Source organism: Desmodus rotundus, chromosome 8 (genome assembly GCF_022682495.2).
Source record: "Desmodus rotundus isolate HL8 chromosome 8, HLdesRot8A.1, whole genome shotgun sequence".
NCBI lineage: Eukaryota > Metazoa > Chordata > Mammalia > Chiroptera > Phyllostomidae > Desmodus > Desmodus rotundus.
In genome coordinates, this window is record NC_071394.1 from 74,064,946 (window position 1) to 74,087,498 (window position 22,553).

General features: G+C 40.7%; 1 long non-coding RNA gene and 1 pseudogene across 4 annotated transcripts in view; one reads left to right on the forward strand and one right to left on the reverse strand.

Annotated features, from left to right (window-relative positions):
* LOC139441103 (uncharacterized) overlaps nt 1-22,553 on the forward strand; it is a 302,417-nt gene that overhangs the window by 16,158 nt on the left and 263,706 nt on the right. The window lies entirely within an intron of this gene.
* On the reverse strand, nt 15,448-15,805 carry LOC112301097 (ubiquitin-ribosomal protein eL40 fusion protein-like; annotated as a pseudogene).

The window sequence follows — 22,553 nt, forward strand, 5'->3', positions numbered from 1 at the left end:
AATTTTAAATTTTATTTAATTTTAATTAATTAGCTATAAATTAAATAGCCATGTGTGTATAGTGGCTCCCATTTCAGACAGTGCAGGTGGAAGACATGCACTATAACAGGAGGCCCAGTTACTATCTAACTCCAGTCCATAAGTGTTTTAGAAAGTGACTCACGGAAAGTTGGAAGTGTATCTGTTTTGTTCAGTGAGAGGCCCAAGAGTATGTAACTGAAAATAGAGAAATAATAGAATGAGAGCAAGACAGTGCCATTCATATTTATCCGAGACTGTGCAGTGCCTTTGCTAGGCTGCATGATGGGACTGCAGGATACCTAAGTTCTTTGTAAAGTGAATTGATGGTTGTGTAAATACAGTCATTAACCTTAAGCACCTCAGACAGCTCCTCAGGCACTGCAGGGTTTTTTTGCCCTTGAAAATGACTTTTGATGAATGCGAAGATATTAAAAAAATTTTTTTTTCTGTAACTGGTGTAGCAGTGGGCCTTCTAAGTTATGGGCAAAGGAGCCTGTGAAATTGAGGGCAGACTGGGTGTAAATACTGTGCAGGGCCTTGACTGCATCGTTGCAGAGCAGCATTTTGAAGGTTTACTCTTTTTTAAAAAAAGTTTTTATTTATTTATTTTAGACAAAGGGGAAGGGAGAGAGAAAGAGGGAGAGAAACATCAATGTGTGGTTGCCTCTCACATGCCCCCTACTGGGGACCTGACTTGGCCAGCAATCCAGTGCCCTGCCTCTGAAAAGAACCAGAGACCCTTTGGTTTGCAGGCTGGCGCTCAATCCACTGAGCCACACCAGCCAGGGTGAATGTTTACTCTTGATGTAAGAGAAATAGGACCCTATGTATTTGTAGGTACATCTTATTTTAAAGAATAGACAAATAACATTATAATCTGAAAGCACTGATTAAAGGAAGTTTGTGGGAAACCAGCTTTTAAAGCAAATGGTGTTTTATAATTCTGGAATTTTGCTTGTATTTTAAAATTATATAGTTTGACATTAAAGTATTACCTTCTCTTTCTTTTCTTGAAAGACAGTTTTAGAACTGGATTGCATGGGGATGGTGGAGACAGAAGACAGCTAAGATTCCCATGTTGTAGGAGAAGCAGAAGTGGTGTTAGAGTAGGGTTCCCGGTGCCTCAATTTTCTCCCTGATGTCATCTGAGCTCTCTCCCTTCTTACTCTCCTGTGACCACACAGGCCATCTCTGGTTTCCTGGAATACACTAAACCTGTTCCTTCATCAGTGGCTGTGTACTTGATGTTCCATTCCTTGGAGAATGGGTCCTCTGTTTTGTGTTTTGTTTTTCCTTTTTCCTTTTGGTTATCTCCTTCTCATCCTAAAGTCTCTAATGTTCCCTTGAGTATATATGTCCCTACATACTCAGGGCAACAGCACCCTGATTCCTATAAAGCATTAGTGGAAATTTCCAGTTGCTGACTATGTGGGATTGCTTTGAAAACTGCAGCTCAGTATATAAATGCATGCTGTTATCATTGTGAAGTTCTGCCAGAAGCCATGTTGCTTTCTGCAATGTGTAGAGATCTTCCATATGGCTGGACATTGGTGTGAAAACACAGAGGTATAGAATTCAGGGTGAGGGCTTCTACCCTCTCATATGATCCTAGGGAAAATGCCATCATTCCTCTGAACTTTCAGTCTCCCTCACTGACACATGGGGTGGAAAGCTCTGATTCCACTCTTGGATTTGGATGAGATAGAAACACCCATTGTTTTGTAATTTTCACAGAAAACAAAAGCTGACAACTCAAATCACAGAGTATTATTTACATCTGAAATCTGTTATTATATTTACGTGATGAGGAAGTATTATGTTAACTGATCTATCTGAGAAGTGTTCAAGCTGAGAAGAAATACATTTAGTGGAGAATGTTACTGGGTTGGCCAAAAAGTTTATTTAGTTTTTCCATAAGATGGCTCATGTAGTGCTTAGTGGTCTTTAACTTCATTAAAAACAATTTTGTTAGATTGTATTGTGACAACTGTCATATTATATTAGTGCATTAAAAAAAGTATCAAAATTGATGAATTTTTGTACAACCATTTTGATATTGAAGGTAGAAGAAAATATGCAACATTTTCACTTTATTATGCTTTATTATTTCAAGAAATGTAAAAATGTAACAAAATGCAAAAAAAAAAAAGACTTGTGTAGTGTATGGAGAAGGTGCTGTGACTGATTGAATGTGTCAAAAGTGGTTTGCAAAGTTGCTTGGTACTATTGATATTTTGGCTAAATAATTCTTTGATGTGGGGCTGTCTCATGCACTTGAAAATGTTTAGCAGCACCCCTGGCCTCTACTCACTAGATGCTAGTATCAGGAGATAGTCAACATACTCAAAATATCCAAATCAATAAAGTTATTAATGAAAATGAAAAATGTGTCTTTTATTGTATAGAAAAAACTAAACAGACTTTTTGGCCAACCCAGTACATTCCAGGATATTAAGATTCCAGTGGAATCTTCTGGGAGGTTTCCTGAGGTGATGAAAGACTCCATGTTGGAGAATCTACCTTTCTTTATTTAAGCTTTGATGGTCCCTCTGTACAAAGTGGATGTGTACATTATAGGGTTGTGGAAGCAATGCTAGTTGCCTGCATACTATCCATCCTTCCCCTTTCCTTTGTAATGGAATCCTGATTTCTAGCTAAGCACATGCTGCACAGAATCAGGACAGTGTTTTACAGCCTCTCTGATCCTAAGGCGGCCACATGAGGTATATGTAGAAGTGTTGGGGAGTACTTCTGGGGAGTCTTCCTAAAATTGAAGGTGGAGCCCTTTCTGGACCTCGTAAGTCCTGGAATGTGATATAATAGCTGGTGCTTTAGCAGCTATCCTGGACTATGAGTGTCCCTGAAGAGGAAAGGCAGATGGGAAGAAGGCAGAGCAGAAAGATCAAAGCAGCCTGAGGCTGTAATAATTGTGTGGAGCCGAAGTACCTTCCTTGGCCTGCCTACCATTAGACATAATTTTTGTAAAAGAGCAAGCCAATTTGTGTTGACACCTTTATTTTGTAGGTCATTTTACATGCAGTGAGATGAAATGTTACAGATTGGAATACATTGACAAGTGAGGTTAGGACCCTAGGCCCTTAATGAGTTCACAGTACAGTGGAAGGATTTGTAGTCTGTCAATTCAAAATGCTCTTTTGAGTTGTGTATATACATAGCTTTAGTTCTGGAAAGCCTGAATGTTGGGAAGCAAACTCCACAACAGATTTGTAATTGGTGGTATGAGTACTACACAGATAGATACTGAAAGCCATTCCTGAGGAGGTCAAACAGGGGTACTCTGTGGTTTGGGGGCAAGAAATGAAGAAAACTGCCAAGGTTAGTAAAAGCCATCAGAGAATTCAAATTGCTAATATTGAAGTTAGTTACTATTCTCAAATAAATTGAAGTCTTCTTTGTTGTGTTTTGACAGAAAATATACATTTACTATGTGAAATGACCCCAAATGCTGAGCTCTGAACCACAGTATTTCATGAATGATTAACATTAGACAGAACCAATAGAAACCTCACAGCTTTTCTTAAGCAGCCTTCCACGAGAAAGAATTTCTGACAATTGCAAGGTATTTACCCTATTTCAAAAAGTACACATTTTCCCTGTTAGGTTTTGAACTTGTCTGTCAAGAATAGTTATTGCTTTTGAAAATAGAGAAATAGTTACTTAAAATCTAAGAAGATGAGCAGATAAATTCAGCATATCATGATCAATTTAATATTTATTGAATGAGGATAGAACTTAAGTTTCTTCCTTCCTCCAGATATTTCTCAGATCCCTATTTTGCATAAGGAGGTGGGCTGGTTATGAGTCTTGATTCCAATATGTATTTCATATTCAGTGAGCTTCCTGTCTAGTAAGGGAGATTCAGCTACAAAAGACAGAGGATACTCCATGTGGAGGAAATATGCCTATTGAAAGTTCAGAGGTGGGTAAATTCATCTTCCATTCTCACTTGACAGTTAAATTTTCTTATCAGCCAACTAGCACCCCAATTATTTTCTACAGGTACATTTCCAACAATAGCCTTAAATGTTTACACTTTAAAGATACAATAGTGGCTTGAAAACCGAAGAAGATTCTACAGTTGGTTGGCTTTTAAGCAAGACCTAACCTGAGGGCAGAATAAACATTCCAGAAAAAATGGCAGTTTTACAATGTGACACAAGGAACTAACTCATGATGCTTGCTCGTGATGGTTTGTGATTGTGTTGTGTTCTGTAACAGGGGTCTTCTGACTAGGCTGAGTTGCCACTGGGCCAGAACACAGAGTTTGGACACGTGCTGTGGGCTTTGTAAAGTCAGAATTTGCAGTCAAGGACCTATTCATGGTGGGTATTTGAGAACAGACTCTTAGTGAGAAAGGATTAGAAGAGTGAGGTGATTTTAGTAACAAAACAGAAACTATGTACTAGAGCTGGTATCAGCTAACATTTTTTGTAAATGGTCATGTAGTAAATGTTTTAGACTTTGTGGGCCATGTGGTCTCTGTTAGAACTATTCAATCTGCTGTAGTCACAGGAAAAGAGCCAGAGACAACATGTAAATAAGTGAGCAGGTCAATGTTATAATGACGTAAGATTTGTGGACATTAAAATTTGAATTTCATATAATTTTAATGTCTCAAGAAATATTATCCTTTTGATTTCTCCCAACCATTTAAAAATGTAAAAACCATTATAAGGTTATAGGTTGTACAAAAACAGGCTGGATTTGGTCACTGGGTGTGGTTCATCCACCATGGACTAAAGGCCCTCTGCTAAGTCAGGTGCTGCTTCATTGGCTAGTGATTTCCAAACTCCATTCTTACACTACCTTTATGTTTATTCCATTTATCCCATATTTATATTGAAATGTATGTTTTATTTTTTATTTTTAAGTATATTTTATTGATTATGCTATTACAGTTTTCTCAATTTTCCCCCCTTTATCCCCCCTCTGCCCTGTACTTCCCAACCCTCCAGTATTCCCCCCTCCTTAGTTCATGTCCATGGGTCATACATATAAGTTCTTTACATTCTCCATTTCCTATACCATTTTTGACCTCTCCCCATCTATTTTATGACTACCAATTATGCTTCTTCTTCCCTGTACCTTTTCCCCCCTATTCCTCCCCTGCCCACCCCCCCTGAAAACCCTCTATGTGATGTCCATTTCTCTGATTGTGTTCCTGTTCTAGTTGTTTGCTTAGTTTTTGTTTTCATTGTTTTTCTTTTTTTAAGGTTCATTTGTTGATAGTTGTGAGTTTGTTGTCATTTTATTGTTTATAGTTTTGATCTTCTTTTTCTTAGATAAGTCCCTTTAACATTTCATATAAAAAGGGCTTGGTGATGATGAACTCCTTTAACTTGACCTTGTCTGGGAATTACTTTGTCTGCCTTTCCATTCTAAGTGATGGCTTTGCTGGATAGAGTAATCTTGGATGTAGGTCCTTGCCTTTCATGACTTCAAATACTTCTTTCCAGCCCCTTCTTGCCTGCAAGGTTTCTTTTGACAAATCAGCTGATAGCCTAATGGGCACTCCTTTGTAGGTAACTCTCTCCTTTCCTCCTGCTTCTTTTAGGATTCTCTATTTATATTCAATCTCAGGTAACTTAATGATGATGTGCCTTGGTGTGTTCCTCTTTGGGTCCAACTTCTTTGGTACTCTCTGGGCTTCCTGGACTTCCTGGAAGTCTATTTCCTTTGCCAGATTGGGGGAGTTTTCCTTCATTATTTGTTCAAATAAGTGCTCAATTTCTTGCTGTTGTTCTTCTCCTTCTGGCACCGCTATAATTCAGATATCGGGACATTTAAAGTTGTCCCAAAGGTTCCTAAGTCTCTCTTCATTTTTTTTGAATTCTTGTTTCTTCATTCTGTTCTGGCTGGATGTTTATTTCCTCCTTTTGTTCCAAATCATTGTTCTGAGTCCTGGTTTCCTTCCTGTCACTTTTGGTTCCCTGAATATTTTGCTTTATTTCACTTTGGGTATCTTTTATTTGTTCTTTCATTTTGTTAACAAGCTCAATCAGTTCTGTGAGCATTTTGATTACCAGGGCTTTAAACCCTCCATCAATTAGATTGGCTTAGTTCTCTTTCTGAGGTTTTGCTCTGTTCTTTCATTTGGGCCCTATTTCTTTGTCTTGGGACACCTGTTAAGTTGTAAGGGGGCGGGGCCTTAGGTACTCACCAGGGCAGGGCAACCCTCTTTGAAGCACTGTGGTGCTGCCTGTGGGGGAGAGGCCAGAGAGGGAACAATACAGCTTGCCTATTTGGTTCTAGCCCCACTTTCCAAGGAACTCTTGTGTGAGACAGTCCACTGCCTTGCGGGTTCTTTCACCCAGCCCTGCTTGCATGGTCCACCGCCTTGCCGGGGGTTCTCTCCGTCCACCTGTTTACCAGTCTGGTTGGTCTGGCTGACTGTTTCTTTAATTCCTTGGTTGTTGGAGTTCCATGCAGTTTGATTTTCTGGCACTTCTGGTTGTTTATTGATTTTAGATTGGTTGTTATCCTCCTTTTGGTTGTGCAAGGAAGAGAAGGGTTTCTACCTACGCCTCCATCTTGGCTGGAACTCTGAAATGTATTTATATTGAAATTTATATTCAGTCTCGTCTTAAACAGTATGTGTGAAATAATAAATTCAACACCAGTAGCCTGTGATTTGAGCTGGAATTTGAACCTAGGCAGCCTGGCTCCAAAGTACTCTGCTCTGGACCATTCTATTAAATCAAACAAGCATTGTTCTGTGCCCTCTGCTGCCCCAGCTGGTGGTGCTGCCTTCCCTGTGTCTTCTGTTCTCTCCCAGATGGCCAGCTTTGTTTTCTAGCCCCTTTGGCCACCAGGAGGAGGAAGGACTGGGCGGCCTTTAGAAAACTGGGTTCTGGAGTCACTTACCTTGGCTTCAGTCCTAACTATCTGTGCAACCCTGGCAAATAATACGAGCTTTTTCAGGTGTCCCCATCTGTAAAATAGAGAAAATACCAGGTAGGAGTTAGATGGGAAATTCTTGTATAGCATGTAGCACGTGCTTGACACACAGGAAGTTGCCACTAGATGTAAACAGCCATTGTATTACTTATTTTGGTGGTTGTTACTCAAAATGAGTGTCAGTAAGGGCTTTTAAATGAATCACTGAGCACCTGAAAGTCTTCCCATGTTAATTCCTCTGTGGCAGACTATTCTTTAATAACCCCAAGTGTTGATCTCTAATAGTATAATCTGGCCAGAGAAATATTTTGGGTCAGGGCTCCTTCTCCAGGTGCCTTCAATTTCACCTTTCCCAGGAGCCACTGTGTTAGGAACTTGTGTGAATACCTTGAACCCTCAAAGTTTATCACCAACACGGAGGAGAATGAAAGAGAACCCAGAGGCTTTTCCTTTGACTTTGTTTATCTTTAGTGGTTTTCTGAAGCTCAGAGAGGGTATCCTTAGGGTGCTCCAATTTTCAGGCTACAAAAGAGGAAAACAGATTTTGATATCTTAGGGATAGAAAGAACAGCCACGGATCTGGGAGCACTTGAACAGGAGCCAGCAGCACCTTGGCTGAACCCATTATTGATTCTCTCTGAGTGCAAAGTACGTTCATGAGTGAGAGTGGATGCTGCTTGCTGGCTGGTCCCAAACACTCTGAAAATGCAGCGGGGTGGTGAGGGAGAGGCGGGAAATCAGGGGTGCTCACTGTGCAGATAAAACCAACCATGCAGTATAGTGTTACTCATCCCATTTCGAATTAATGCTATGGTTGCATTTAATCAGTGGTTGGTAGTTAACCAGGCATCAAACATTCTGGTTGTGTCTTAAGTAACAACAGTCCCTGTCCCCTTTCTTTCTTTTGATCTGCTATTCTGCTGGTGAATATAAAGCCAGATTTCATGGGACTGGTAAATGTGGAAGGGGATTTTGGTTTGCAGGTCTTTCCCCATGTTTTATGATTAAAGGGGCCCTGGCAGGTGTAGAAAAGGAAATTGGCTCATCTACACTTTAGGAGTGGGCTTCTTTTTAATGTCACAGGAAGTAGGAAACAGCAGGGAAAATAATGGAATAAAGATGCAGGGAGCATTCTGTGAGCCCAGAACTAAAGAACAACAGAGAAGGATCAGTGACTTGCTCGAATGTGGTGGATAAAACATTGATCCAAGGGGCTTAGAGAAGGAGGTGATGTCTCAGAGGTGAGGTGCAAAGAATGGAAATGACCACGCAGCACTCAGACTGATGCTGTGGGTGCTGAGCCTCTGCAAGGTAACAAACACGTTACTGCTAATAAGGCTCTAAGCCAAGGCAGCCCGCCTGCTGACACACATCCCCCCGAAGCTTTGTGGCCTTATATTATTCTGTTTAACCTTTTCTGACACACTGACATAAAATAAGCAATCTTCCCTGTCTATGTCCTACCTGCTGCCCCAAGATTACACATGAACTTATATTTTTATCTCTTCTGTTTATTGGTTTTCTGGTTTATTTATAAGCCATGCAGTGGTTGGTGATGTCCAGCACATATTTGTTGAACAAACGATGAATTTTTGGGATTCTGCTCTGTTGGAGACATGCTCTACATTAAGGGATCCCCCTCTCAAGGTCTCGCTTCCAGTTCTGGTATGGGATGTGTGTAAGTATGCAGGTGCATGTATGTGTGTGCACATGCATGCATGTGTGAGTGTGTGCATGTGTGCAAAGTATGTGTGCACAGGTGTATGTGTATGTGTGGTTTTAGGCAAACCATTTAGCTTCTGTCATAGCTTCTGTTATGCTACCTGGAGAACAGATTGATCACACTCATCCTCTAATGTGGTTGTGAGGTATAAATGAGCCAGCATACGGACCTTGTCCAGTGCAGGGCCGGACAGACAATGTCTCTGTTAATGTCCTGCTCTCTTTACCCTCGCAACCAAGATCCACAGGATGTACAGCTTTTAAAATATGATTTGGCTGTCATTGGACAGCATCTTTTAATTGTTGACATTTTGTCTTTGTCTGGAGAAGATGAGAGAGACATGGGGAAAAGCAGTTGAGAAATCTCCAAATGCAGTCTTCTATAGGGAAAAATGGATTATGGAGGATTAATCTGTATGGTTCATGTTACCGACTGGCATGGAATAATTGCTCTCCTCTTGAACATTGGCAGCTTCTTCACATTCAGCAGCAAGCTGCTCAGAATGTGAACAGTGCCCTTAACATGTTTTGGGGCTACAGTTACTGAAGTATAAATTGAGTGGAAGAGAAAGATACAGTGTTTGACCCTCTTGAACAAATATTTCAGGCAAAATCTATCATCAAATCATTTTTACATGCTTAGTAATTTAATAGGAGGTAAAAGTTGATATTTATCAAACAATTAAGTGCCAAGTGTGCTGTCACCCTTGGAACGATGCTTTTTTTAGGACAAACCTATGAGGTTGGGATGATGGAATCTGATTGCCCACAGGATTTGGTGCTGAATTAAATGTGTAAAAGAAAAACTTTATACAGTCAGAATTACCCTCTGAAAAATCACATACAATAGTTTGTGCAGAACCCTGTAGACGACTTCTTATCCTCAAAGTTTGAGAATCACCTAACTCCTCCATAGGAGAGAACAAAGGAGCATTGACATGCAGGAGTCTGGCACTCAAATTTGTTGAATAAATGAATGTTGAATGAATTCTGCTTAAAACTAATGAAGTTCTGTAGAGTGTGATGGGTTGGGAATGCTTAAGTATTTCTCTGGCTTAAAGGGTTGGCTTGCTTCTCTTTTAATTTTAAGCCTTTTTAACCAAATCTATCCTACTAGATTTGTTATTGTGACATTTAAATGCTGTTGTGGAGACCCCTGACCCTGGTTACATTCTAAAGTAACTTTTTATATTAAATGTGCCTTTAATGACTCCATTGTAGTATTGGTGGCCTCATTTTTATAGAGGAGATGCTGGAGTGTGCTGACTTGCTAAGGTCACTGTCACAGACACTAGGGTGGCCTTTCATGACCCCACCTCCTAGAGTCTCCTCTCAAGTGTGGGTGGGACTTGAACTGCTTCTAACCAGTGACATACAGCAAAGATGATGGGATGTCATATGTGACTGTTTCCTCATGTTAACTCTACTTGCTAGCAGGCTTGCTCTAGAGGCTCTTTTTGATGGCTTGGAGACTTATGCAGGGCATGTTGGGGAATCTGATGTGGCAGGAAATGCAGGTGACCTCTAGGAGTTGAAAGTAGCTGTGCCGAGAGCCAGAAAAACTTCCTGGAGCTCTCAGTGCTGTGACCCCTGGGATGAAGATCTGAATGTTGCCAACAACCGTGTGAGTGGGGAAGCAGATTCTATCTCAATCCAGGCTCCGGGTAAGAACTCCAAGGTGTGGCCTTGGTTGACACTTTGATTGCAGCTTCATGAGAGCCTAAGTAGGGCACCCAGCTAAGCTGTGTCCGGACTCTTGGCCCACAGAAACTGAGATAATAAATATGTGCTGTTTGAAGTCACCAAGTTTGTAGTAATCTGTTATCCAGCAGTTGATAGTTAAGATAGTAAAACAAATAGTGTGTGTTCAGATTTGAATGCAGTCCCATCTGATGGTAAACACGGGGATCTTAAAGGCCATCTTGTCCAGCAGCATTTTGGCGAATGCCTGGATATTCCACAATATCACTGGGATGGTGGTCAGCTAGCTCCTGTGAGACTCCTCCAGAATGGGGGAGTTCATTGTCCTTTGTGGCATTTGTATTCCATTTGGACAGCTTCTTATTTCACTGATTGATTGATTCATTTCCTTTATCAAGAGAAATATTTTCTGAAGGCCTCCTTGGTGCCAGGCACTGTGGCAGGTGCTGGGCAGTGAGTACAATGGTCATGGGTCCTGCCCTATAAAGTGACTGTCATAATTATAAACAATTATTTCTACGTGACTATGAATTTTATTTTGCTGTAATTTCTCTAGGTAATAGATCTGTCCAGTGGGCTCCAAAGAATATTTCTAATCTCTTTTCCATAAGACTGCACTTTCAGATATAAGAACTGCTGTCATTTTGTGCCCCCGAGTCTTCTCTTCAAGGTTGCTATCCTTTAGGATACTTCAAGGTTACTTCTGCCATTTGGCATATGGTTCTCTCTAGAGTTGTGCAGTCCAATACAGTAGCCATGAGCCATAAGCAGCTATATGTTTAAATTGATGAGAGTGAAATAAAACTAAAAATTCAGCCCCTTAGCCATCCTAGTCCCATATCAAGTGCACAGTAGACATGTGTGGGAATGACTATTGCATTGGAAGTAGAGAAAATTTCATCATGGTGGGAAGTTCTGTGGGCAAGGGCTGGGCTAGCATCCTGGCCACAGAGGCTGAATGAACACTGCTTTGTCCCATAATCCTTAAACTGAACTGAATAATGTAATATCTCTCATTCTGGTCTGTTTCAGACTATAACTGAATGATACCTTTTAGTTTTAAGCAATATACTTTAATTAATAAAACATATAATCAAAGTAACATTTTGGCAGCCATATTTTATTCCTTCTTTTAAATTCAAAGACAGTTAAGATGTTTATAAACAATCTTTCCCTGTGTGCCACCAGAGAGCAGTGTTTCTTTATCCTGTACTCATCCACTTACATTATAGACCAAACCTTAATATTCAGCATTTATCTCTAAAGAATTACATTATGTTAACTTTCAGTGGGTTTGGTCACCGTATTGGATTTTTTTCAGCTTTTCTTCAGACATTTCAGTATTGTTGTTTTCCTCCCTAGCTTCAGGTGTTCCCCAAATGTGAGTGGAATGCTGGCAACATCATCATCCAAATTACTGATAAAAAGAATAGGATAGAGCTCTGGGTGGAGCTCTGCGGCACACCACCAGAGACTCCCTGTAAATTGACATGCAGAATTAGTCAGGGCTTTGAAAGGAAAATTTTTACTGGGGTTTTCAGTCTACTTATTTTCATTATGTCTAGCTGATACTTCTTTATATTTTTGCAATAGAATTTTGTGAAAAACTGAGAATTCCTTGCTAAATTCCAGGTTTTATGACCATAATGTTCAACTTCAGGGAGAATGAAAACGGAATGAGCAGTGTCTGCTGTGAATTATTAGTGAATTTATGCTGATTCCCAGTAATTATTGTGATATTGGTAGTCATTTACTGATTTATGATTGCCAAAACCTCTATTCTCATTATTTTCATTTGCTGTTACATCTATTCTCTGAGATTTTTCAGTTTGCTAATAGTTTTTTGCCACCTCCCACTTCATGGCTTCAGTAACAGGGAGTTGAACTCTCAGGACCAGGAGCCTCAGACTCATTTATGGAGGGCAAGCACTCTGACAGTCACAGCACCTATTGCGGACCTCACTTCCCTCTAAGCTGCATCTCCCCGACCCTTTATGGAAAGTGTCTCATCCCTCCAGACAGAACACAGATGCAGACAGGAGGTTAAGTAATTTCACTTGCTAACTTCACACCACCCTCTCTAAGCAGGCGACCTTTGTCTTCTTGCTGTTCTCCTTGCCCTGAGCACAACAAAAATAGCCTGTTGTAGTTCTGTGCACTTTCTGCTGGGCTCATCTCATTCCAGCCTTTGCTTTCCTGACACTCGTATGAGAAACTAGATTTTTCATTTGAGGATCAAGGCATTCTCTAAAGCAGACTTTAAAGGAGCCAGCTAGACAGAAAGCTATTATATTGGGAATGACAGTTTGTGCGTATCTTGGCCTCCACCTTCTATTCGGACAATGAGTGTTAATTTCTTTGACTACTTTGGGTATTAATGGAGGATCAGTTTCTCTAAACCTCTCCCTTGCTTCTTTTTCTCTCTCGGCTAAAATCACTTGAGACCCTTTCATGATGGGTATAATATATTGCGGAAATGGGTTTTCAAATGACAGTGAGTTCTGTACAAGATGCAGGGTCCTCTCTGCAGGCAGGCTTCCTATACCTTCGAAACACCCAGGCCATGGAAAGTCAGCTGTACGGTCAACATGGATGTAACAAAGCCCTGTAGCTTGTGGTTTAGAAGGCTTCAGAGCCAAACTCTTGCTGGTTCGAATCCCAACTTCGTTACTTATCAGCTTTATGACTTTGGCTAAATTGTTGACTTTGCTGTGTTTGAATTTCTGCTTAGGAGGTTTCTGTCTCACAAGGCTGTTGCAAGAATCGAATGAGTTAATGCATGTAACAAGTTTTCAGCATAGTATTTAGAACATAGGTAATGATAAATAAAATTTCACTAGTAGCAATGATTATTATTTGCATACTAAGTCTCTCAAGGCTAAAAGGCCCCAGATAATTGAAATTAAAGGGCAGTAAGCTGGCAAGATCTTCAATTCTAATGGCCAGGGAGGGACACATGAAATCAATATCTGCTTTTCTGTTATGCCAATCAATGTATCATTGTCCAGGTTGTGAGAAAGGAGTGGAGATGCAGAACTAGCTTGGCCGTTTTGAGGAAGGACACTTGATTTCTGGTCGAGCCTTAGGCCACATCTGCTTCATACCTGGCCTCCTGTGTACACAGACTATCATTTCACCTCTCATGTATCTGTACTCACCTGCTCCTTGTGAGCTTTTCCTCTGATGTGGAATTGCTTTATGGTTTACTTTTGTCCTTTCCCAAATGTCCTGTGACTATAAGCAATTTGGGATTTTTACTTTGGTTTGAACCTGGTTAACACTGTGAAGCCCTAAATTCAGTAATCTGTGGATGAAAATGTAGTGAAGAAAGAAAAGGGAAAGAAATAACTTTAGTTTGGTTAGAAGTCAGCTTAAAGAGAGGATCCTATATATTGTATAGAACCCATTACCATCTGAAAACGAATTTCCACATTTGAATATTTCCTGACTGATGAGAGCTCCTGGCTGTATTTAATGCTCCCCCCACCTCACCCCATGGCAGAGGCACTATCTAGTGCTATAGCTGGCTTCTCTGCACCTCAGGACCTTTGCACATGTATTCCCTCTTTCAAAAGCTCTTCGTACACATGTCCCACAGCTGGCACCTTCTCATCATTCAGGCTCCAACTTAAAACAATAATACCTGACAACCCTTGCCAAGTTATCCTCTCTCCCTCTCCTCTTTTCTCATCCCTTTTCCTTCTATTATCTCTTTTTATCAATGTCTGGAATATGAATTTTTCAGATGGCTGCTTTCAGGTGTGGGTGGGCAGAGACCGAGCCAGTCCTGTTCATTGCTGTGTCCCAGTTCCTGGAGGCAGTGCCAGGCACAGAGCTGGGGCTCAGGAATATTTGGTGAGTGAATGGATTTTAAAATTTAGGGGAAGCTACTCCAAAGGAAGAAACGTTATATTCCTCATTTCCTCTGGGTAGTAGATACCTGTGGTACCTTGTGTCCTATCTCTCAGTCTCCACAGCTGCAAGGGACCATTCCCAATGAGATGAGTCCCAAGGTGAATATGTGGGAACTGACGGATATGGCATGAGGCATCAGCTCGAGCTGCCCACGTTCTGCCCCTGGCACTGGCCATGCATGCTCCACCTTTCTTGCAAGGCCTCTCCGATGTAGCCGTGTACAAGCAAAGGCAGCCCAGAAGGACCTGGCAATTCATATCTTCAATGGAAACCTGCTAGATAAATGCTTTCCCTCCTGTCCTTCAGTAGAAAATTCTGTGAGCCCTTCTCTATGTTTCCTGGGAGACCCAGGTGGAGTCCCATGGCCCCCGTGGTATGGCTTACATCACAGGCCTCAGTCATGCTTCCTGATATCCTGGTTTCCACTCTGCTGTGGGAGAACCCACCCTAGGACCCCACTTATGGTGATCACATCACTTCACTATTGCTCGCCTGTGTCATAGCCTGCATGGACGTATGTGATAGCAATTGGGAGACCTTTTATGAACCTTTTAATTAATGGTTGCCAGCTTATGTATTTTATCTTTTTCAGGCTGATAAGGGTCTCTTTGCCCTTGGGCTTCTGACACCTGTTATTCTTTGAAACTCATGTCCCTTTTCTTACTGAGCCATCCCTGGCCTCCAGCTCCTCTAGCCTCTCTCTTGAAGACATGATCATGGAATCTTGATCTTGCTGTTGCTTTCCAGGGCCATGTGCATTTGTAGCCCTGGTTCTTGGATTGTGGACTTTCAGAGGTGCTTGCTTTGAAATAGACTTTCTGAAGGACCTTTGTGGGGATAATGAGGCTGTTTTTTCACTTGCAAGTTGGAATACATTACAAATAGTGGCTTCAAGAAGTACTTGAAATGATGGTGCTTTCTATACAGGGAAAATTGTTTTTGATTTTTTTTTCTTCAACCTTTCAGAAATTATTCTGCAGCTGTTTCCTGCTTTTGTGTATGATTTATACCTTACTCATAAGTCATCTCATCATCTGTCAGTTTTCTTTCTTTCTTCTTTTTTTGTCACTGCTACAATCAATGAAAGGGTAACATTATTGAGGCCCTGGGGTCATGGGGTTCAGGCAGAACGCTGCGCTTTGGTTTGAGGAGATTGTGGAAGGGCCTTATTTAACCTTCGTGAGGGTGCAGATTGTGGGTGTGGCTGCACTTCTTGCAGCAGTTGACAATGTGGGGGTTCAGGTGTGTGTAACACTTGCAGTACCTCATCTTGTTGCAGTTGTACTTGTGGGTAAGCTGGTGGAGGGAGGGCTCGATGATGCTGCCCACAGACGTACCAAGTACAGGGTTGGCTCTTTCTGAATGCTGTAGCCTCAGAGAGTGCAGCCATCATCCAGCTGTTTGCCCGCAAAAATCAGGTGCTGCTGGGCAGGTGGGATCACTCCTTGTCTTGGATTTTAGCTTTGACATTCTCAATGGTGTCAGTGGGCTCAACCTCAAGGGTGATGGTCTTCACAAAGATCTGCATTTCTGAGTCAGCTGTGCAGGCTGTTCTGGCACTTTGTTGAGAAGAAAACTGTCTGTTTTCTTTCAAACTGCCTGTGTCAGAACCAGCAGAATCGATGGGTGAAAGATTCAGCTTACATGGGATGGAAGGGGAGAGAGGGAGAGGGTAGCTGTGACATTGCACATGAAGGCCACCTCCTAGCATGTAGCTCCTTTAACCCCTTCTGTGCCATGGGTCCCTCCCCTTTGGTGAAGCGAGTAGGTCCTGTCACAGAATGTTTTAATACACATAAAACAAAGCGTATAGGATTACAAAGGAAGCCAACTAGACTGAAACGATCAGAACATTAAGACAATTTGTAACACAGAACCTGTGCTTCTGTATTAATGCATTAAACAAAATGGTCTGTTAGCTAAATCATTATGAGGTTGTGATGGACACATAATTTGGAGTATGTGTAACACACTGTAATGTAACTTGAAAATACCAGTGGTTTCCAATTTTGACCAAGACACAGGAACTACAGAATATCCCTGTGGTTTGTCACTGACATTTATAATCAATGGAAATGATGAGTTTTAAATAGAGTTTAGTGAAAATAAAGATGTCAGGTGCTTTTTTTTCTTTCCTCATCCCAGTGCTTGGACCCCTGAATTGATCCAAGGTACGAAATTTAACATTCCTTTTCTCAGGACTGGCAGTTTTTTAAGGCGGGTGCTGGAGTTCTTGCTTGCTGGGTAGGTTGACCCTCAGCTCCAGCATCTGCCTCACAGATGCTCGGCCAGTGTTGGCCTAAGTGTTGCCTAGAACTGTGCCTGCCATTGTCACACACCAGATAAATATTAATGACAGGAATGATGATGCTGGTATGTTATTTCTCAGGAGTCCTGTCTCTGAATTTTTTTGGTTCCTTTCATTTTTTATATAAATAGCCATGGATTGGGAGAAGCAATGATGTCGCAAATTATTTATTCGATTGAAAATTCTTCTAAAGGTGATTTTACTAACTTGGTTTGTCTGGTTTTCTCAAGTAGGATCTGTTCGGTGATTACTACTTTGCGTAATGTTGTAGAATGAACAAGCCTACTTTTTGTTTTGATATCAGGTGTTTGTATACAGTAAGGTTCTCATACACATATACAAAAATACATGTATGCACACGAGGTAAAAATATTAGAAGGGAAAGCCCCCCAAACAAGAGTATATGTAACTAGAGTGTGCATACACAAAGTGAACCATGCAGGCATTGTCTGGAAAAATGGTGGGTGTAAAAGAGAGGGAGTTGGGTATGCCCATTTTTAGCTGTTGTGAAGACTGTTGTCCAGTGGTTAGGAGGGCAGACTCTGGAACCTGGATTCATATCTAGCTCTGCCATAATGCACAGAGAACTCTTAGAACAGAGCCAGACATTTATATGGGCTCTGGAGGTGGCAGTTAGGTGGTGCTGGTGTTCATTATAACCACTCATGTTTGTACATGTGCAGTTTACAGAGGCCTTCCAGGTACCATGCCTCATTTGAACTTCACAGGAACACAAGTAGCTATTTTAGAATCTATTTGCGAGATGAACAACTTGCAGTTCAGAGATGTCTGATGGTTTTCCCACTGAAAGCATGTAAAGTGGGGACAAGGAGAGAATCCAACATTTTAGGATGACAAGGCCTATCAGCGTCCCCCTGCATTTAGTTTATCAGCAAACTGAGCTTTTGCCCTTCATTTCCTATGTCACAAATGGAGAGGACTGATCCTGTAGGCACCTGGCACTGTCCAGTAGGACTTGGTGCACGTTGAATGTTCTGTAGCTGTGCTGGTCAATACCACTGCATTCATGAGGTGGAGCTATTGGGGTACTTGAAATGTGGCCAGTGCCACAGATGAACTCAATTTAAAATTTTACTTTATTTTAGTTGATTTAAATGTGGCAAGTAGCTGCCAATTGGACAGTGCAGACAGGTGTCTCCTGTGTCCTAAGGCTCAGTAGGAAGCCTCCACTACCAGTTAGCTTTGTGACCGTGGGAAGATAGTTTCTGAGGGCTCAGTTTCCCTATCTATGAAATGGGATAATTCTACTTGGATTCAATTAAAAACTCACACCAGATAGGCCAAACAAAGATGAAAATCATTATTATTTCAAAAAAGTTATGTGAGTTCTTGTGGAATAGAAGGGAAGGAGTGAAGGCATGCTCAGAACTTTCAGGGACCCTCACACACTCTTCTGTGTCATTGCTGCTCTCTGCACATCTGGGTCACTCTCATCTCCATGAAGACTGGCTTTCTTTTACTTCCCTGCATTCCTACCAAGTTTATATCTTCCTCCTTCAACAGCTTATTCCAAAATGACTAGCTGTCTCTCCATCTCAGTTCTAAGTTCTAGGGGAGAGGAAAACTCACTCGGCTGGCTTGAAGTAGCCATAGGCAGCTCAACTACACAGCACACCATGCTACCCTACTCCCTCTTAGGAGATCAGCTAGGGCCTGGGATGCTCTTAGCAAAAGCAGTAGTTATGAATTGGATCCACAGCTAAGAAAGTGTCTATGATGTTAAAAAGAAACAACAAGCCCCCCAAGAAGTCCCTTGTGCTAAGCAAACCAAGACTTACTACCTAACCTAACTGCAGTTACAACTTTACCCAGCAATGTTGTCTTAACCTGTCAGTGTGGAATTTTCTGATCACTGTGAATGAGACAATCTTTTCCATCCTCCAAAAGAAGGTGAGATAATCTGCCACATCAGCCCCTCCTGTCTCCTTTAGTAGATTACCTAAGCCTGAAATAATCTTTTTTGTTTATGACTTCCCTGTCTTGCCTTTAAACAGCTTTCCCTTTCTGTAGCCCTTTGCAGCTCCCCTCTACTTACCTAATGGGATGGTCCCCAGTTTATGGATCATTCAGTAAAGCCAATCAGATCTCCAAGTTTACTAAGTTGAATTTCGTTTATTTGACAACAGTTAAAAATATTGCTATAAGGTTGAAACTGTAATTGAAAAATCAGAATTGTTAGGGAAAGGAGATAGTGAAATCTGGTTAAATTTAGCTTTTCAGAGTCATTTACTGATTCAGCTAATAGTTATTGAATGCTTGGTACATGCAGGCCCTATGCTAGGTCCTTTGCTAAGGGCTAGAAATGAGATGTAACTCTCAGAGAAGACACCTGATCCTTGCCCTCACAGAGATTCAGGTCTTATGGGGAAGTTCCACATGAGTGTAACAATGCAGTTGGGAATCAAGAAGAAAAGACTGAAATTTATAGATTTTACATAGTACTTAAGAGAGCTTCTTTGAGAAGCTGATAGCTGTTTTGAGATATAAAGATTTAGCAGGGATTAATTAGATGGTGACCAGAAGGACATGTCTGCCTCTGAACAATAAGAATGGTTTGTGCAAAGGCCCTGTGGCAGTAAGACCATAAAGGACTGGAAGAAAGAACTGGATAAATTGGAATTTCACTGTTTCTGCTCCCTCTGGCTCCAGTTACCACAGCGACTTTGGAACTGACTGTATGGTAGTGCCCTCTCATGCATAGTTTTGCTAACCACAGTTTCAGTTACCCACAGTCAATCATGATCTGAAAATATTAAATGGAAAATTTCAGAAATAAATAATTCCTAAATTTTAAATTGAATGCTGTTCTGAGTAGTGTGAGGATATCTTGTGTTGTGCTGCTCCATTCTGCCTGGGACATGAGTCCAATGTATCCACTCAGTGTGCACTCTGGACTATTAGTAATTTAGTAGCCATCTTGGTTATCAAATAGACTGTTGTTGTATCTGGGTGGTTGTGTGCAAATCACCTGTATTTTACTTCATAATGGCCCCCAAAAGCAAGAGTAGCAATGCTGACAATTTGGACATGACAAAGAGAAATGGTAAAGTGCTTCCTTTAAGTGAAAAGGCATGTATGAGGGGAAACCCTCCCCCCAAAACTGGGATTCTGGAAACTAGAAAACTGGATATATTCTGGAAAATATCTTCTTGAGGGTGGGTCCCTTGTAGTTCAGGCTCCCCCTACTAGGTGAGTGTTCTAGGAACCCATCTGTATCAGTGTACCAGCTGGCATTCTTGTGAGAAGCTGAGTTCAGCTTTTTTTGAAAAATCTTTCAACCTGTTTGCCCATTTCAGGATGGGTGATTTACGAGTGCACCTGCCTGCACCGCACTGAGTGTTCAGCAGTTTTTGAAAAAAAAAAATGGCATGACCCCCATCCACCACCCTCACTATTCACCCAATGTTGCCCCCAGCAACTTTTGTTTCCCAGATGAAAAAAGTCCTCAAAGCAAAACATTTTGCTGATGTGGAAGAGATGAAACCAAAAATGACAGAAGCACTAAAAGGCATCAAAATGGATGAGTTCAAAAACTATTTTGAACAGTGGAAAAAATGTCTCAATAGGCATATTGCATCAAATGGAGAGTACTTTGAAGGTGACCGAAGTTTAAACATGCAAGAATAAATACACAATTTTTTATAAATAAATTGTTTTTTGGGTCCCCCCTTGTATATATAAGAAAAAACATCACATATGTAGGGTTCTGTACTCTCCACGGTTTTAGGCATACACTGAGGTTAAGGGGAGCTACTGTATTCCACTGTTGTTTTCTCCATTGCACTTAACCTCAATCCACAGTTATCTTATTCATGCATGTTTGCTTGTTTGTCTGTCTTCCCATGCTAAAATGCAAGTCCCAGCATACCTGGGACCTTGTCCATCCTCTGTCCAGGTCCAGCACCCAACACAGGATACTTGCTGAGGGAATTATGCAGTGGTGACCAATGGAACACAGAGATAGAACATGGGAGATTGTGCTCAGCTCTTCTGCGTGACTTCCATGTGTGGGCAGCCCCCTACCTTCGTACCCTCTTCTCCATGTGTATTGTGGTTCCCTTTAGTGGCCCTTCCACTTCCTCCACCAAATCAAATCTGAACAAAACAAAACAACCCCCCCCCACACATACAGATCTTCCCCCTTTGACAACAAACCAACCCCTCCCCCCAAATGAACAGAAACACAAATAGAGCAAGCAAGAAAAAGAAAAAGAACTCATGGATGTGGACAAGTGTGGTGATTACAGGGTTGGGAGGAGGAGGGTGAGTGGAAGTGGAAGAGGGAATAAGGGGGATAAATGGTAATGGAAAAAAATACAATAAAATCAAACTATTAAAAAACCCCAAATAAAAAAATTCCAAAAGCACCTTTATTGCTTTCCACAAACACTCCTTTACTCTTTTTACTCCTCTGAGTTGTTGCCTCTTCCAGGAAGTTCTCTTGGGTTACAGTGGTCCTTGCTGATCTTACTCTCCTTGACATGGTTAAAACCTTTATTACACCAAAAGACAGTGCCAGATATTATTGATCTACTTTCTTTATTGCTTTATGTATGTTATCTTTTCCAATTAGATTGTCACTTCTGGGTAGACAGAAATTGGTCTTACTGATTTCCCCCAGCATGTCTTGGTATAGAGCCAGTATCTGAATGCTTTCAGTATATACAGGCTGAGTATTTTGAGGAATCTTTAAATTGCCTGGGGAGTGTGGATAGACTGTAGTGTGGACTTGTGTTATAGAAGTAACAGGGGGAGCCAACCAATATGGAATCCTATTAGGTTCTTGAGTTAATCATGTGCAGTATTCATATAAATAATTACCGCTTCATTTAGAAGCTATGAATATGTTTAGATTTAACTTTTAAAAATGCCATTTAGTGTGATATTGTTATTTAACTATAGTATCTTATGTTTATTTAAGGAAAGTTTATATTTTATTAATAAATACGGCTTTATTAAAAATTAAAATGTACTATATATTATAAAAAACATTGTAATCAGTTATTAGTGTTGTCAAAATACTCTTTTTTTTGCCACAGGAGGGAACTATTGTCAAACAAAAGATGATTTTAAGGTTTAAAATTTAATAAAGGTTTAAATTAAGCTTTTAAGAATCATTTATCCCACTAAAGGATTAAAATGGTCAATATTGTCTGCAATGGGCATTGTCTTGTTATTTAATCTTGCCGCAGCTGAATTTACTGTGTATGTATGTCCGTGAGCTATATGTCATTAATAGCTAAACCACACTGTATTTTTCATAAAATGCTTTGTGAGTTATAGGAAGGTGGATGTCTAGCTGAGCTATCTTAGTTCACAGGTGAGGAATTTGGGGAGCATTGTGGTTAAATGGGAGTGAAACTATAGACACCTTAACGAAACACGACCATGATGTGCAGGGCATTATGTTAGAGATTCGGGTAGAAGAGAAATATGGTATCACTCCTCCCTCCAGAGGTTTGTGTGTGCGCTGGTTGGAAGTGACCCGCTTTCCCCCATGGTAATGATGAAAGCAGTAGATGTGCTGTTACTGGTTTTTATGTACAACTTACTTTATTTTATATGACTTTTTTCCCCTTCAGTTTTATTTTGTATTAGTTTCAGGTGTACATCTCAGTGGTTAGACAATCATATACTTTACATAGTGTTCCCCTTGATATTTCCAGTACCCAGCTGAAAATACACATATTTGTAGCAATATTATTGACTGTATTTCCTATGCTTTACTTAGAACCCTGTGACTATTTTGAATATTTTTTATGTAGAAGTTAGGTCTTCACATAAAACTTATCAGATAAAAGTTCAAGGGCTTGGCAACTTGTGGGAAACAACCAAAATATTATGTTGGTTATTTGTTATGGTAAATAAAATCCTTGGACACAGTGTTTTGAATTTTTTGAATAAAGAGAAATGAGAGGAAAATTTCCAATTAAAACCTTGTCTAATT